The sequence below is a fragment of the Bombina bombina genome, chromosome 4 (assembly GCF_027579735.1).
Source record: "Bombina bombina isolate aBomBom1 chromosome 4, aBomBom1.pri, whole genome shotgun sequence".
In the NCBI taxonomy this organism is placed as follows: Eukaryota; Metazoa; Chordata; class Amphibia; order Anura; family Bombinatoridae; genus Bombina; species Bombina bombina.
This window is the reverse complement of record NC_069502.1, coordinates 1075025063-1075040667: the sequence shown is the minus strand read 5'-3', so window position 1 is coordinate 1075040667 and position 15605 is coordinate 1075025063. Positions and strand designations below refer to the sequence as shown.

The 15605-nt window shown below is 38.3% G+C and overlaps 1 protein-coding gene across 1 annotated transcript in view; it reads right to left on the bottom strand.

Annotated features, from left to right (window-relative positions):
- The window catches only part of KCNK12 (potassium two pore domain channel subfamily K member 12), a 237150-nt gene that overhangs the window by 125895 nt on the left and 95650 nt on the right, over positions 1-15605 (bottom strand). The window lies entirely within an intron of this gene.

The following is a 15605-nucleotide window of genomic DNA, read 5'->3' as shown; positions in this document are numbered from 1 at the left end:
TAAATAGTCCTCTATGCTAGAGGTTATTTTGGTTTTTATTTAAAACTGTGAGTGTTTTTTTAATTTTAACTGTGGATCTGGTGCCTGTTTGCCTGAGTGAGCTAGATGGTGGGCTCATATTAACCCAGCTTGTTTGACTTGCACTGCAATATAGTGCGCCACTTTTGTGAGTATATTTTTTGTAGGGTCTTTGGGATTTTCCTCTATTTTGTAGTGATTTCATGCACTATTGGAGTACCCTTCCCCCACCCTCCTTGCATTTTATTTTGCAGCAACCATTGTTATATCCACGATCTGAAGTGAGCCAGCTGGTGGGCTCTGATCTATCCAGCCTGCCTGACTTGCACTGCCACATAGCGCGCCGCTTTTGTGAGTATCATTCTGTAGAGTGATGTATTGAAACAATTTCCAACAATTGTTGAGATCTTCTACACAATTGGAGTGCCTTTTTCTGATTTTCATATTTGCAGTTTCTCCACTTTGTTCCAAGAAGAGCTGATCCTCGTGTATCTCTCCTTAACCATCAACGGTAGCCTCTAGAGGGCGCCTTTCTCCTTAGGGACCATCTTTGATGGACTTTATTTGGTGATTTTATGTAAAGACATATCTATGCCATTAAGGAACACCTGTGACAAGACACATCTCCCTCTATCTGGCGAGTACGTGCATACACTATATAAAGCTTATTAATCCATCACTGAATATCAGCAAGACTGTCTGCAACAGTCACCATACATAACAGCATCTACAGACTGGAAGAAACACACTTGTATGTGAAGATGAAACTCCCACTTTAAAAATAAAAATAAAAAAATATATATATATATATGATTGATTGATTGGCACATGCCATCTACTCCAGTGGTTACCCAGCACACTCTGATCCTGATATAGTCAGTGTTCTAGATCAGCCTACCTTTGGACAGGCTAATCAAAATGTCATGTCTAGTCAACCTGCTGATGCTAAACATGCTAATCTCCCAATCAGTGTCCACCGTTGATGTGATATATATTCATAATTACCAATGCTTGTAGAGTAAATTCAGTTACATAATGAGAATTTAAAATGAGTTAGCGCTGCAGAATCTGTTGGCGCACTACAAATAACCGATAATAATAATAATAATAATGAGTTCAGTAATATGGAAAAAAAAGGTTCTCAGACTCAAACTTAAACAGGCCAAAGCAATGAATGATCAGCTAAACAGAAGTTTGCAAAATATACAGAAACAGTTAGCAGCATTTAGAAAGGAATTTAATGCCAAACTTGATATATGTTGTAATACACATTCACTAGGTTCTGTAATGTTTTGCAGTTATAGCTGTACCGCACACCTTTTTGGCAGTCACCCAACGTCAGTACCGCACTTTTAAAAAAGTCCTTTTTCAATGGGACTTCCATAGCGCCGGTATTAGAGTTTTGCGGTGAGGCCAAAAAGTGAGCGGTACAGCCTAAAATGACAAGATCCGTACCGCCATCTAAAGTCAGTAGTTATGAGTTTTATGCTACAAAGCTGTAACATAAAACTTATAACTAAACTGTCACAAAGTACACTAACACCCATAAACCTATTAACCCTTAAAACAAGGCCCTCCCGCATCGCAAACACTAAACTAAAATTATTAACCCCTAATCTGCCGCTCTGGACATCGCCGCCACTTAAAAAATGTATTAACCCCTATTCCGCCGCTCCCCAACATCGTCGCCACTATACTAAACCTATTAACCGCTAAACCACCGCCCTCCCGCATCGCAAACACTATTTAAATATTATTAACCCCTAATCTGCCGTCCGCCCACACCGCCGCTATAATAAACCTAATAACCACTAAACTGCAAGCACCCCACAACAAAATATACTAAATTAAACTATTAACCCCTAAACCTCTGGCCTCCCACGACACTACATAAATATATTAACCCCTAAACCTAACCCTAACCCTAATGTAAACCTAAGCCTAAGTCTAACCCTAACCCTAACACCCCCTAACTTACATATAATTAAAATAAATCTGAATAAACCTTACAATTATTACCTAAATAATTCCTATTTAAAACGAAATACCTATAAAATAAAACCTAAGCTAGCTACAAAATAACTAATAGTTATATTGTAGCTATCTTAGGTTTTATTTTTATTTCACAGGTAAGTTTGTATTTATTTTAACTAGGAAGACTAGTTAGTAAATAGTTATTAACTATTTAATAACTACCTAGCTAAAATAAATACAATGTTTCCTCTGTACAATATCAGGGGTACTATTTTTAATTGATTTTGAATGTAATATTACTACACCTTATTAGAAGAAAAACTTTTATATAGATTTAAGCAGCGCCTTGTATATTCTTTCTTTTGTTTCTGTGTCTAAAATAAATACAAACTCACCTGTAAAATAAAACCTAACCTGCCTTACACTAAAACCTAAGATTACAACCAAATAAAATAAATTCAATTAATCAAATACAATTATCTAAATTACAAAAAATATAAACACTAAATTACACAAAATAAAAAACGAAATTATCAAAAATAAAAACGAATTACTCCTAATATAATAGCCCTATCAAATTAAAAAACTCCCCCCCAAAATAAAACAAAAAAACCCTAGCCTACACTATACTGCCAATGGCCCATAAAAGGGCCTTTTGCGGGGCATTGCCCTAAAGAAATAAACAAAAAATACAAACAACCCCCCAACAGTAAAACCCACCACCCACACAACCAAACCCCCCAAATAAAATCCTATCTAAATAAACCTAAGCTAACCATTGCCCTGAAAAGGACATTTGGATGGGCATTGCCCTTAAAAGGGCATTTAGCTCTTTTACATTGTCCAAACCCTAAGCTAAAAATAAAACCCACCCAATAAACCCTTAAAAAACCTAACACTAACCCCCGACGATCCACTTACAGTTTTCGAAGACCGGACATCCATCCTCATCCAGCTGGCAGAAGTCTTCATCAGAGCGGGCAGAAGTCCTCATCGAAGCAGGCAGAAGTCTTCATCCAAGCGGTTCAGAAGTTTTCATCCAGACGGCATCTTCCATCTTCATCCATTCGGCATGGATGGTCCATCTTCAAGACATCGGGCGCGGGCCATCCTCTACTGACGATGATGTGGTTTTTATGTTAGGGTGTTCGGTTTAAAACGAAACTTTTTCTTTCCCCACAGACATCAATGGAGCTTTTCATTCCGCGATCGCAGGTGTTAGGCTTTTTTTTAGCTGACTCTCCCCATTGATGTCTATGGGGAAATCGTGCACAAGCACGTCAAAGCAGCGCTTGTATTTGGGTGAGCTCAACGCCACCATATCGCCCGCGCAAGCCTGCTTTTTCAAAACCTGTAATAGCAGCTCTATGAAAGGTGAGCAATGAAAATAACGTACACGAAATTAGCGAGCAGCCATAACTTGTAATCTTGCTGATTATTAGTTGCTGATTGGTAGGTGTGTTCACTGCACAGAGCATTTGTATCTGTCAACACCTGTTTAAAAGCAGAAAACTACATAGTGTGTGGATGTGGGCTTTAAAAAAAAAAGCCAGCATTTTATAAACTGCTACAAGGGTAATTTAAAAGGGTACAGCTGTTTTGCTTCCATTGTCAAGCTAGAAGGCATATATAATTTGAAAATATTTTTAAACTTTAATCTTTTTATCTATGTGTTTTCCCAGAGGTCAAGGGGTGTAAAACCGTTCTCTACTGCTATAGTGGTAAACTCATTGCTATGTCTACATCACTGGAAGTCGGTGGGTGTAAAACAGTTCAATATTTCCATAGTGGTTAAAGGGACAGTCTAGTCAAAATTAAACTTTCATGAATCAGATTGGACATGCAATTTTAAACAACTTTCCAATTGACTTCTATTATCTTATTTTCTTTGTTCTATTGGTATCCTTTGTTTAAAAGCATACATAGGTAGACTCGCGAGCAGCAGTGCACTACTGGGAGCTAGTTGTCGATTGGTGGATGCCCAAATATGCCTCTTATTATTGGATCCCCAGATGTGTTCAGCAAGCTCCCAATACTGTGTTGCTGCTCTTTCAACAAAGGATACACAAAAGATTAAGCATATTTGATAACAGTTGCTTGAATATGTAAACTCTACCTGATTGATGAAAAAAAAAAAGGGTTTTATGTCCCTTTAATATCACCTTCCCATGTGTTACACAATTTGATTTTCTTAGGTACTGGGACCCATAAAGTTATCATTATTATGGAATACATGAAGTCAAATATTAAAGGTTAAAAATTAAGTACTCAGGTATGATTTTGTCTTTAACTTGGCAGCCCCAGGAAATCTCCCCATGCATGTCAAGAGGTTCTAGCTCCTCCTCCACAACTTTGTCCGGTCGTACCTCCCTCAAAATGCCATCACGCTGCGCCAGATTGTGCAGGCAACAGCACACCATGATGATCTTGCTAACTTTTGATGGGAGTAGTGCAAGGTTCCACTGGAGGGATATAAACACCTGAACTCGGATCATATTTCTGCCCCTCCAGTGGGCTTTGTTGTAAGCTCTCTCCACTGGACTAGGATTGTGGGTAATGGGAGTGTGCAGCTAGGTCCTGCACCCATATTCTGTGTCTCCTAGGGAAGGGGACAAGCATTATGAGTCCATATGAGAGAGGGTGTGCTAGAGTGATTTATTGTGCAGAAGCAATCAGTCCCAAGACATACAGAACATTTGGATGTAAAGATCAATCATTGTTTGAATCCTGTGTGTGAGCATTAGACCATGTGCATGTATGTTTTTGAGGTGGTGAGAGGGTGTGGCCATCATACATACAATATATTATGCTAACTGACCAAGCCTCCAATGTGCTCTCTCACTGCCAGCTTCACCCCATAGACTCTCTCCTCATTAGAAGATGATTCCAAATGACCAGGCCATTCATCCTTATTCTGCTGGTCCATCAGTCTCTCCTCTCCTGACATAGTTCGCTTTCTCAGCAATGTGGTCTGTTTGTGATCTGTTCAGCTGCCAACCCACAAGTAGCGTAGGAGCATGTGAAGTGTAGGGGGAGGGAGGGGCTAGCTTGCCGTAGCCTAGTGGCGCTGGGACCGGTATCCTTAGGCCATCCTCTTTAGAGCTAAACTGTGATCCAAGGAAACGGGACTGCAGTGCTGCCTGGCCAATCCGTGCTCTCAAAGGTATCCAATGGAATAAAATACAAAAAGCAAAACAGAGATCACTGAATAAAAGGAAAAACAAAAAAAACTTTATTCCTTAAAACATGGAAAAAAATGGTTACAGCATATAACTAAACTGGCGATATCGTAGGTGTGGGTATCCACGTACCCTCTGGCTGACGCATTTAGGCTTTTGCCGTATTTGTAGCTAATGGGTACCTGTATCTACACCCTTTAAATACTAAAACACATATTTGCTCACGTGTATAGTAAAAACTATACACGTGACCATACAAACACACCTACAATTAAGTGTTGAAAACACGCCTATTTTGAAAGAGGGCTTTAAACTGTCATCTGGAAAATTTTAACCCAAATATCTGTATTTATCTTTGTTTAAGTTTATTGATACGTTTACCACCCCTAAAGTATTAATATTCCTAATGTTGAAACTCAATATATATAGAGAAAATTCAGTACATGCAAATTTTAGGGGGGACTTGTATTCATGACTACTATTGAACTCCCCTTATCAGCTGCCCTAATGACCAAACCATGATTGCTTTCCAAATTTTTGAGAGCTAGTTTTTCTTTAGCTGTCAAATTACCTTTGGAGCCCATCGTTGTGGTATAAGCTAAATTTTTGAGGTCATTTTCGACCCTCTTCTGGAATTTTTCCATAAGTTGTCCTCTGGATTGTATGGGGTAAAATGTTCAGACTGTTTTAAGCGTGGGATATCTTGTTATGTTTGAATCCATCAAAACATCATCCTCAATAAGTTCCTCTGCTTGCAGAGCCTCAAGACTTACCACATCACAGCATTCACAAATCACTGTATGTTAACCCCAAATTCCCACCTCCTGATGTACCACATGCTGAGTTTGTGTTTAAGGAATTGGACTTAAAGTGTTTCTTAAGCGTGAATGTTCTAATCATTTTGTTTACGTCTAACAACAAATTAAAATCTTCTGTAGGTACAAAACTCAATGCTAGACTAAGAACCTTTTCTTCTATTTTATTAAGGCTATAGTCTGATAGATTAATAATGGGAGTCAATTGAATTGTACTTTGTGTGTTGCCGGCCTCTCCGGACTGGATACCTTCCTCTTGAATGCTCTCCATCTCTGCCCCCCCCTTCTGGTCCTACGGGAGCCCTGGAAAAAACCTGTTCAAGGTCTACCCTTTCTGTTTCCACTAGGGATGCGGAGGCAGTGGACTCCGTGATTTGCCTGGCCTCCACCTCTTGGTATTTTGACCATCTGCCTCTACCTCTGCCCCTAGTGTACAACTTGAGTATGGGTGTACTAGATTTTGCTACTGCTGTAATGGACTGTGTATTCTCTTCCCCTGAGGACGAGCCTGCATACTGTGTCTCATACTGTGATTCCACTTCACTGTCTGAAAAAGTGACTTTTTTGTGTGATTGTTTGTTCTTTTTGTTATTACCTTTGTGGTCTTTCCCTCTGTGCTGTTTCTTTTTTGAAAAATTCCAGAAGAGGGTCGAAAATGACCTCACAAATTTAGCTTATACCACAATGATGGGCTCCAAAGGTAATTAGACAGCTAAAGAAAAACTAGCTCTCAAAAATGTGGAAAGCAATCGTGGTTTGGTCATTAGGGCAGCTGATACGGGGGGTTCAATAGTAGTCATGAATAGGGATTATTTCATTTATGAAGCCCATAGACAACTAGAAAACCCCCTTCAATATACCAAATTGGATATTGACCCCACAAAAAGGTTTCAGAGAGAACTTACACAACTCATTGATGATGGTAGGGAACTGGGCTTTTTTGATCAGGAGACCTGTAACTTTTTATACCCACCATACTCTAGGATATCGATTTTTAACCATCTTCCAAAGTTCCACAAGACCTTGGAGAATGTGGAGGGTAGACCAATCATCAATGGGATTGGTTCCCTGTTGGAACCACTTTCAGAGTGGTTGGATACCCTTCTTCAACCTTTGGTGGGAGATTTTATGAGCTTTTTGCAATATACAAAACAACTCCTGAATGAGATTGAGAAAGTCACTTGGGAGGAAGGCAACGATGTTAAGGCACTATATTCGTCGATCCCACATGATCAGGGAATTGAAGCAGTTGCCTTCTTCCTAAGGAGAGCAACTAATTATGATAGCGACTATGTACAATTTATACTTAGGGTGACCAAATATTTGCTCACTCATAATTATTTTATGTTTGAGCAAACTTTCTATCTTCAGAGATGTGGCACAGCTATGGGGGCTAAATTTGCCCCATCATAAGCCAACCTTTATATGGGTTGGTGGGAGCTGTGCCACATCTTTGGAGAGAGAAATACTTTTCAATCGAATATAGCCTACTATTAACGCTATATTTATGATTTGCTTGTGATTTGGAAGGGGGGTAAGGATAGAGCAGTTGATTTTGTCCAGTACTTAAACACCAATGATGCTAGCCTTCAATTTACGTTTGAATTTGGGGAATCAAGTATCAACTATTTAGATGTCATTTTGAAGGGAGTTAAGGAACAGAAAGTAATGGTTGAACTGTATAGAAAACCTATAACAGGAAATACCCTACTACATCCCCAAAGTAGTCATCCCAAGCAGGTCTTTAGGTCTGTGCTGAAAGGCCAGTACATCAAGGTAAAGATTAATTGTACCAAATATGAGGATTATTCTAGACATGCTAAAGCTCTGACTGATAGATTTCTTGAAAGGGGTTACCCTAAAGAAGCCATAGGCTATACACGTAAAGTGGTAGAAAATTTGGATAGATCCAGCCTTTTGAAGGATAAAAATAAACCAGTAGAAGAAGGAAAAGGAGTTAGAAGGGTGACATTTGTCACACAATATAGCAGGCAGTATCACCAAGTGTGTAATATCGTCTGCAAACATCTAACAATGCTTAAAGCAGATGATGATTTGACAGAGGTTGTCTCTAAAGGCTGTCGATTTGCGTACAAAAGAGGCAAAACATTAGGGAACCAACTAGCTCCCACACAACTGAAAGACTATGATAAGAGGGAATCTTCCTGGCTTAGGTTCAAAGGGGTTTATAAATGTAGTTACACAAACTGCACAGCGTACGAATATGTTAAGGCAGGAAATGGTTTCAAAAGTGTTTATACAGGAGAGACCGTTGAACATAAAGCCTGTTTCAATTGCAGGTCCACTTATGCAATATATCTTTTGAATTGCAAATTATGTGAAATCCAATATGTAGGTTTAACCACACGCCAGGTGAGATCTAGGATTCGGGAGCATGTAAATAACATTAAACAGGGAGATCTCACTACACTGTTGGTACAACATTTTAGGATGAAAAATGGAAAGAACCCAAAATCATTAGTTTGGACCATCATCGAGAGGTCATGCTTTCAAAAAGAGAAGTCTTTTGGATACATAGACTCAATACTAGGGTCCCTAATGGATTAAATTCGGAATTTGACCTAATTAATTATTGGCACTAGTCCATGTATATATATAAAAATAAAATTAAACATCAGCAATAATTTCATGTTTACATCTATAAACTATGAATTACAACAGATGAGACACTAAGTCCTGACCCTGTACAAATGCAGTGATTCATTCCCCTGAGCTATATAGGGGTTAATAAGGACACATAAGTTAATAAGGATAGTTGGACAACATTGTAGGACAATTAAATATGAGTTGGTATAAAAAAAAATTCAACTAAAGGTTTATCGAACAAACAATTCCTATAGTTGTTTCCTTTAGACACTTAAGTATACGCATAGGTTTGGTAATTAAATTATACAAGTAGGGACTTAGCTTTGTCTTCGCCCTTTTAGTCTAGTTATAAGTCCCTCAAACCAGTATGTATGAACGTTTTCTATAATGCCACACCATTAGGAATATCAACTCTTTATGGATGGTAAGCATAGGTTTGGTAATATTATATAAGTAAAGTTATAGTTGTGTCCTTGCCCCCTTTGTTCGAGTTACAAGTCCCCCCTAAAATTTGCATGTACTGAATTTTCTCTATATATATTGAGTTTCAACATTAGGAATATTAATACTTTAGGGGTGGTAAACTTATCAATAAACTTAAACAAAGATAAATACAGATATTTGGGTTAAAATTTCCCAGATGACAGTATAAAGACCCCTTTCAAAATAGGAATGTTTTCAACACTTAATTGTAGGTGTGTTTGTATGGTCACGTGTACTGTTTTTACCTATGAGCAAATATGTGTTTTAGTATTTAAAGGGTGTTGATACAGGTACCCATTAGGTACGAATACGGCAAAAGCCGAAACGTGTCAGCCAGAGGGTACGTGGATACCCACACCTACGATATCACCAGTTTGGTTATATGCTGTAACCATTTATTTCCATGTTTTAAGGAATAAAGTATTTTTTGTTTTTCCTTACATCCGGTGCTCTTGGTTAATTTGTGGTAGAAAAGATTGTTATTGCCAAATATGTTGTTATCCATGTATTGTATGGCAGATTTTACTGCTATTTTCTTGGATCTTATCCAAACGTTTCCAAATATAGAACTGGTGTAGTCGCTTAGATCACTACGAACTTGAACAACACTAATAATAATAATAACACATTTTGGTGACCGAAAAACTGCTGATAAACAAGATAAAAAGAAACAGAATCAGCCCCACACTCTGAAAACTTAATATCTATGGAATACACTCATGTCAATTATAAATATATTCACACAATTTTATATCTAAAATATGATTACACAATTGGAGGTGTGCATCTAGATTTCCATAGCAAGCATTTTTATAAAGGGTCTGATAGTATATCTGTGGTGTGTGGTCTCACTATGCATCTTATTGCTTTATCAACATCCTTGGGGTGTAGTGTGTTTCTTAGAGTGTTTCTTAGTACATACTCATTGTTCACTCAGTTTGCCTGGAATTGTTTTGGATTATTTGAGCATTGCATGATGTTTCCTTGTCTCTACCTTTACTGTGAAATTACCTGGGGAACTAGAGGGGCCTCAGAAGTAAATTAAAAGTGAAAATGATAACTTCATATATCCCCTTTCTTCATCAGCCTTCTTGGGGAACTAACGGGGTCTCAGGGTCTAGTGGAACAAGATATATTAATTCCCTTACTTCAATCCCATGTTGTCTAGCAAGGATATAGTGGGTCACATGAAACCTACATATGACCTCTTTATTACATTTCCTAGGAAGAGGGCATGTTATGCTATTCACCTCTTACATGTCTTAATTTCTTCTAAGTCTAGTGGAGGCAAAGGGACCTTTCATGTGCTCCTTTGTTAAATTCCCTGGATATCTAGTGAGGTCTTAGGGACAACATTAATCCTCCATGTGCTGTTCTTACTATATTCCATGTTCATAAACAAACCCTATATACAGGTAAAGTTACTGTCTCAGCAACAACAACGCAAATCTACTTGAAAAAAATAAAATAATCATAACTGACAATTCAACTTTTCATAAATATGCACAAGCCTATACTTTATATGTACAATACAAATAGCACACTGCCATGCCATATCAATAAAGGCATTACCTCTATAGACCTGTTTGTATGCCTACCCAAGTTTGCCCTTCCACTGCTGCAAATAGCCTTTTATTGGTTACTTCAATAAATCAACCTTCGGAGGTTAAATTTTATTTCTGGTTTTCATGGCAGTAACCCCTGTCTCTGCAACCTTCACATCCCAACACAAACACCGGCCTATACTGCCTTATTTACTACATTTATTTACTTATTTACTACACCCTCTAGTAAATATGTTACAGACTTTTAATTATTCCAATAGAACAAAAATATGAATATAATTTTTTAATTAAGATATTATTAATTAATGTAGAAGTAAGCATAGATTGTTTAGAATTAAAATAAAGCATAGTGTTTTTTTTCTTTTTGTTTAACCCCTTAATGACCAAGGACGTACGCCACACGTCCTCAAAATAAATACAGTTAATGACCGAGGACGTGTGGCGTACGTCCTTGGTCTGGAAAGCAGCTGGAAGCGATCCTGCTCGCTTCCAGCTGCTTTCCGGTTATTGCAGTGATGCCTCGATATGGAGGCATCCTGCAATAACCCCCCTTGGCCATCCGATGCAGAGAGAGCCACTCTGTGGCCCTCTCTGCACCGGACATCGGTGGCCGGTATCGTTGGTGGGTGGGAGCAAGTCTGGGAGGCGGGTGGGCGGCAATCGATGCGCCGATTGGAGTGAAGGGGGGCGGGATCGGGGGCGGGATGGGCGGGAGCGCGCATGGGAGCGCGCGCGTGCACGGGGGCGGTGGGCGGGCGTGTGCACGGGGCGGGAGCGGGAGGGAACCGCTACACTACAGAAAAATAACTGTAAAAAAGTGAAAAAATAAAAAGTTTTAAAAGCTGTAAATAAACAGCTAAGGGATCTGGAAGGGGTGGGGGGTTGATCTTGGGGGGGGGAAGCTACACTACAGAAAAGGGCATTTTTTTTAAAAAAAACAAGGCATATTTTTTTACTAAACTGGGTACTGGCAGACAGCTGCCAGTACCCAAGATGGCGCCCATTAAGGCAGAGGGGGAGGGTTAGAGAGCTGTTTGGTGGGGGATCAGTGAGGCTGGGAGCTAAGGGGGGATCCTACACAGCAGCATATGTAAATATGCTTTAAAAAAACACAAAAAATGCCCAAATATAGCTTTTATTTTAGTACTGGCAGAGTTTCTGCCAGTACTTAAGATGGCGGGGACAATTGTGGGGTGGGGGAGGGAAGAGAGCTGTTTGGGAGGGATCAGGGGGTCTCATGTTTCAGGTGGGAGGCTGAGCTCTACACGAAAGCTAAAATTAACCCTGCAAGCTCCCTACAAGCTACATAATTAACCCCTTCACTGCTAGCCATAATACACGTGTGAAATGCAGCGGCATTTGGCAGCCTTCTAATTACCAAAAAGCAACGTCAAAGCCATATATGTCTGCTATTTCTGAACAAAGGGGATCCCAGAGAAGCATTTACAACCATTTGTGCCATAATTGCACAAGCTGTTTGTAAATGATTTCAGTGAGAAACCTAAAATTGTGAAAAATTTAACGTTTTTTTTAATTTGATCGCATTTGGCGGTGAAATGGTGGCATGAAATATACCAAAATTGGCCTAGATCAATACTTGGGGTTGTCTACTACACTACACTAAAGCTAAAATTATCCCTAAAAGCTCCCTACATGCTCCATAATTAACCCCTTCACTGCTGGGCATAATACACGTGTAATGCGCAGTGGCATTTAGCAGCCTTCTAATTACTAAAAAGCAACGCCAAAGCCATATATGTCTGCTATTTCTGAACAAAGGGGATCCAAGAGAAGAATTTACAACCATTTAAGCCATAATTGCACAAGCTGTTTGTAAATAATTTCAGTGAGAAACCAAAAGTTTGTGAAAAAATTAGTAAAAAAGTGAACGATTTTTTGTATTTAATCGCATTTGGCGGTGAAATGGTGGCATGAAATATACCAAAATGGACCTAGATGAATACTTTGGGATGTCTACTAAAAAATATATATATACATGTCAATGGATATTCAGAGATTCCTGAAAGATATTAGTGTTCTAATGTAACTAGCGCTAATTTTGAAAAATAATGGTTTGGAAATAGCAAAGTGCTACTTGTATTTATGGCCCTATAACTTACAAAAAAAGCAAAGAACATGTAAACATTGGGTATTTCTAAACTCAGGACAAAATTTAGAAACTATTTAGCACGGGTGTTTTTTGGTGGTTGTAGATGTGTAACAGATTTTGGGGGTCATAGTTAGAAAAAGTGTGTTTTTTTCCATTTTTTCCTCATATTTTATATATTTTTTTTATAGTACATTATAAGATATGATGAAAATAATGGTATCTTTAGAAAGTCAATTTAATGGCGAGAAAAACGGTATATAATATGTGTGGGTACAGTAAATGAGTAAGAGGAAAATTACAGCTAAACACAAACACCGCAGAAATGTAAAAATAGCCTTGGTCCCAAACGGACAGAAAATGGAAAAGTGCTGTGGTCATTAAGGGGTTATAAAGGGACACTGAACCCAAATTTTTTTCTTTCGTGATTCAGATAGAGCATGACATGTTAAGCAACTTTCTAATTTACTCCTATTATCAAATTGTCTTCATTCTCTTGGTATCTTTATTTGAAATGCAAGAATGTTAGTTTAGATGCCAGCCCATTTTTGGTGAACAACCTGGGTTGTCCTTGCTGATTGGTGGATAAATTCATCCACCAATAAAAAAAGTGCTGTCCAGGGTTCCGAACCAAAAAAACCCTTAGATGTCTTCTTTTTCAAATAAAGATAGCAAGAGAATGAAGAAAAATTGATAATAGGAGTAAATTTGAAAGTTGCTTAAAATTGCATGCAAACAATTTGGTTCAGTGTCCCTTTAAGGCAGGTTTTTTTTCTCCTCTAACCTGTCCTTCTGATGAGACTCCCACATCATTTATGTTAACATGAGGTCCAAAAGTAGCCTCTATGTGATCTTCAAAGGACTTTTTGATATTGTAAGATTCTAATAATATTTAGTTGCTCCTGTTTGACGATGTAGCTTATGGTTGGTACTTAATAAAACAATAAAAAGGAAAAAACACAACATTATCCTTGCTTTTATCTAATCTTTTTGAATCTCCTTGTTAATTAGTCATAAAATAATTAGTAATCATGGAAGACAAAGCAAGCGGCAGTTTTATTTGGTTAGGACTTTGTACAGATATTACAATATACATGGGCATTCTGGCAGCAACATTCATAACTTCCAGGTAATACATAATGCATTTTCATTTAATAAACAATATTTCTATCGGTGTGTAAGTAAATATATGTATCTTACCTTATCAGTATCAATTTACAAGCAATCAAAATCAAGTTCATTAAAGGGACAGTGTACTCTTGTTTAATGTGTTCCCAATGATCAATTTTGCCTGCTAGGGTGTATTAAATGGTTTACAAACAGCTCCTTTAACTTGATTTTGTCACTGAAAATAGTTGTTTTTGCCTGTTGTGTATCCACCCATACTGAAAACTTCAATACTTAAGTAATGGTTATTAAATAACTAAGGCCTAGATTACGAGTTTAGCGTTATGGTGCGGTACGGCTATACCGCTGAAAAATTGGCCATTGCACTTGGAATGGCCGGTAATGCATATTTCGAGTCTCGACAGTATAGTTATACTGCAAGCATCTTAGCCTGTAACGCAAAGTCCATTCTGCATCAAAAAAAATGATATTTGAGTGCGGGATTTTCCATAGCACCTTATAACAGGTTGTGCGGTCCTGCTAAAATGCTTGCATTACAGCCTATACCGCCATCTGAGACCTGTAGTTATGGATTTTGCAAAACAAAAATATTTCACAGAAAGTGGCGGATTAGAGGTTAAACACTTTATTTAGGTGCCAGCGATGTCGGAAGCGGGGGATTAGGGGTTAATCATTTTATTTAGTGTCGGCGATGTCAGGGGCAGCGGACTAGGGGTGTTTAGACTAGGGGGCTATGTAAGCAACATCAATGGGGTTGCTAACGGCGATTTGCCATTCCGCGATCACAGGTGTTAGATTTTTTTCTAACACTCTCTCCCCATTGATGTCTATAGGGGAAAGCATGCAAGAGCACATAAACTCAGCCCGTGGCTTTTGTGCGGTATGGTGATTACGCACCATAACGCACACCACAAGGAGTTTTTTCAGTAACTTGTAATGGCAGCACTATGGAAAGTGTGATACTGCTCATTTTATTGCGTTCTTTTCGTAATCTAGGTGTATGTAAACAAGAAGGTTTAGAAGTAACCATACTCCCAGTAAGGGTTGGATATAGAGGTATTTTTCATTGTTCTCTTTAAGTATACGTCCCACTGTGTATATAGATATAAGATAAGTAGGATTTTACAGTACACTGTTCCTTTAAAATATGCCTACATCACCCAAACCCACATCACACAACAAATAGTGGTAGTTAATACCTTTTATGGGTCTCAGAAAACACACTATTTGCAATGAATTGTGTTCTGTTGGTTTAAAATTTAAAGTTTTGGTTACAATTTTCCAGTTGGATTGTAATTATGGGGTCAATTCCAATCTTTCCTTTTTTCCCCATATCGGACTAGATTAGATTAGGTTAGCGTTATCGGTATTATCGTGGGTGTTTGCTTGAGTGCAATTGAATATAACACATGTCGGGTTAGTGCAACTTTAGAGCTCTGTTTGCCTGCTACGCTTGAATAAAAAGTGTCCCGAAAAACATAAAAATTGCTTTTCCCAGTACAGTTACACTCATAATAACACTCACCTAGATTATGAGTTTTGCTTTACGGTTTTAATGCTGAAAAAATTGCCATTTCAGCGTAAAAACAGTAACACAGCCATTATGAGTCTTGTCAGTATAGCTATACCGCAAGCATTTTAGCCTGTAACACAACGTCAATACCGCACTCAAAAAAATGACGTTTTTGCATGGGATTTCCATATTACAGGTTGTATGGTGAGGCTAAAA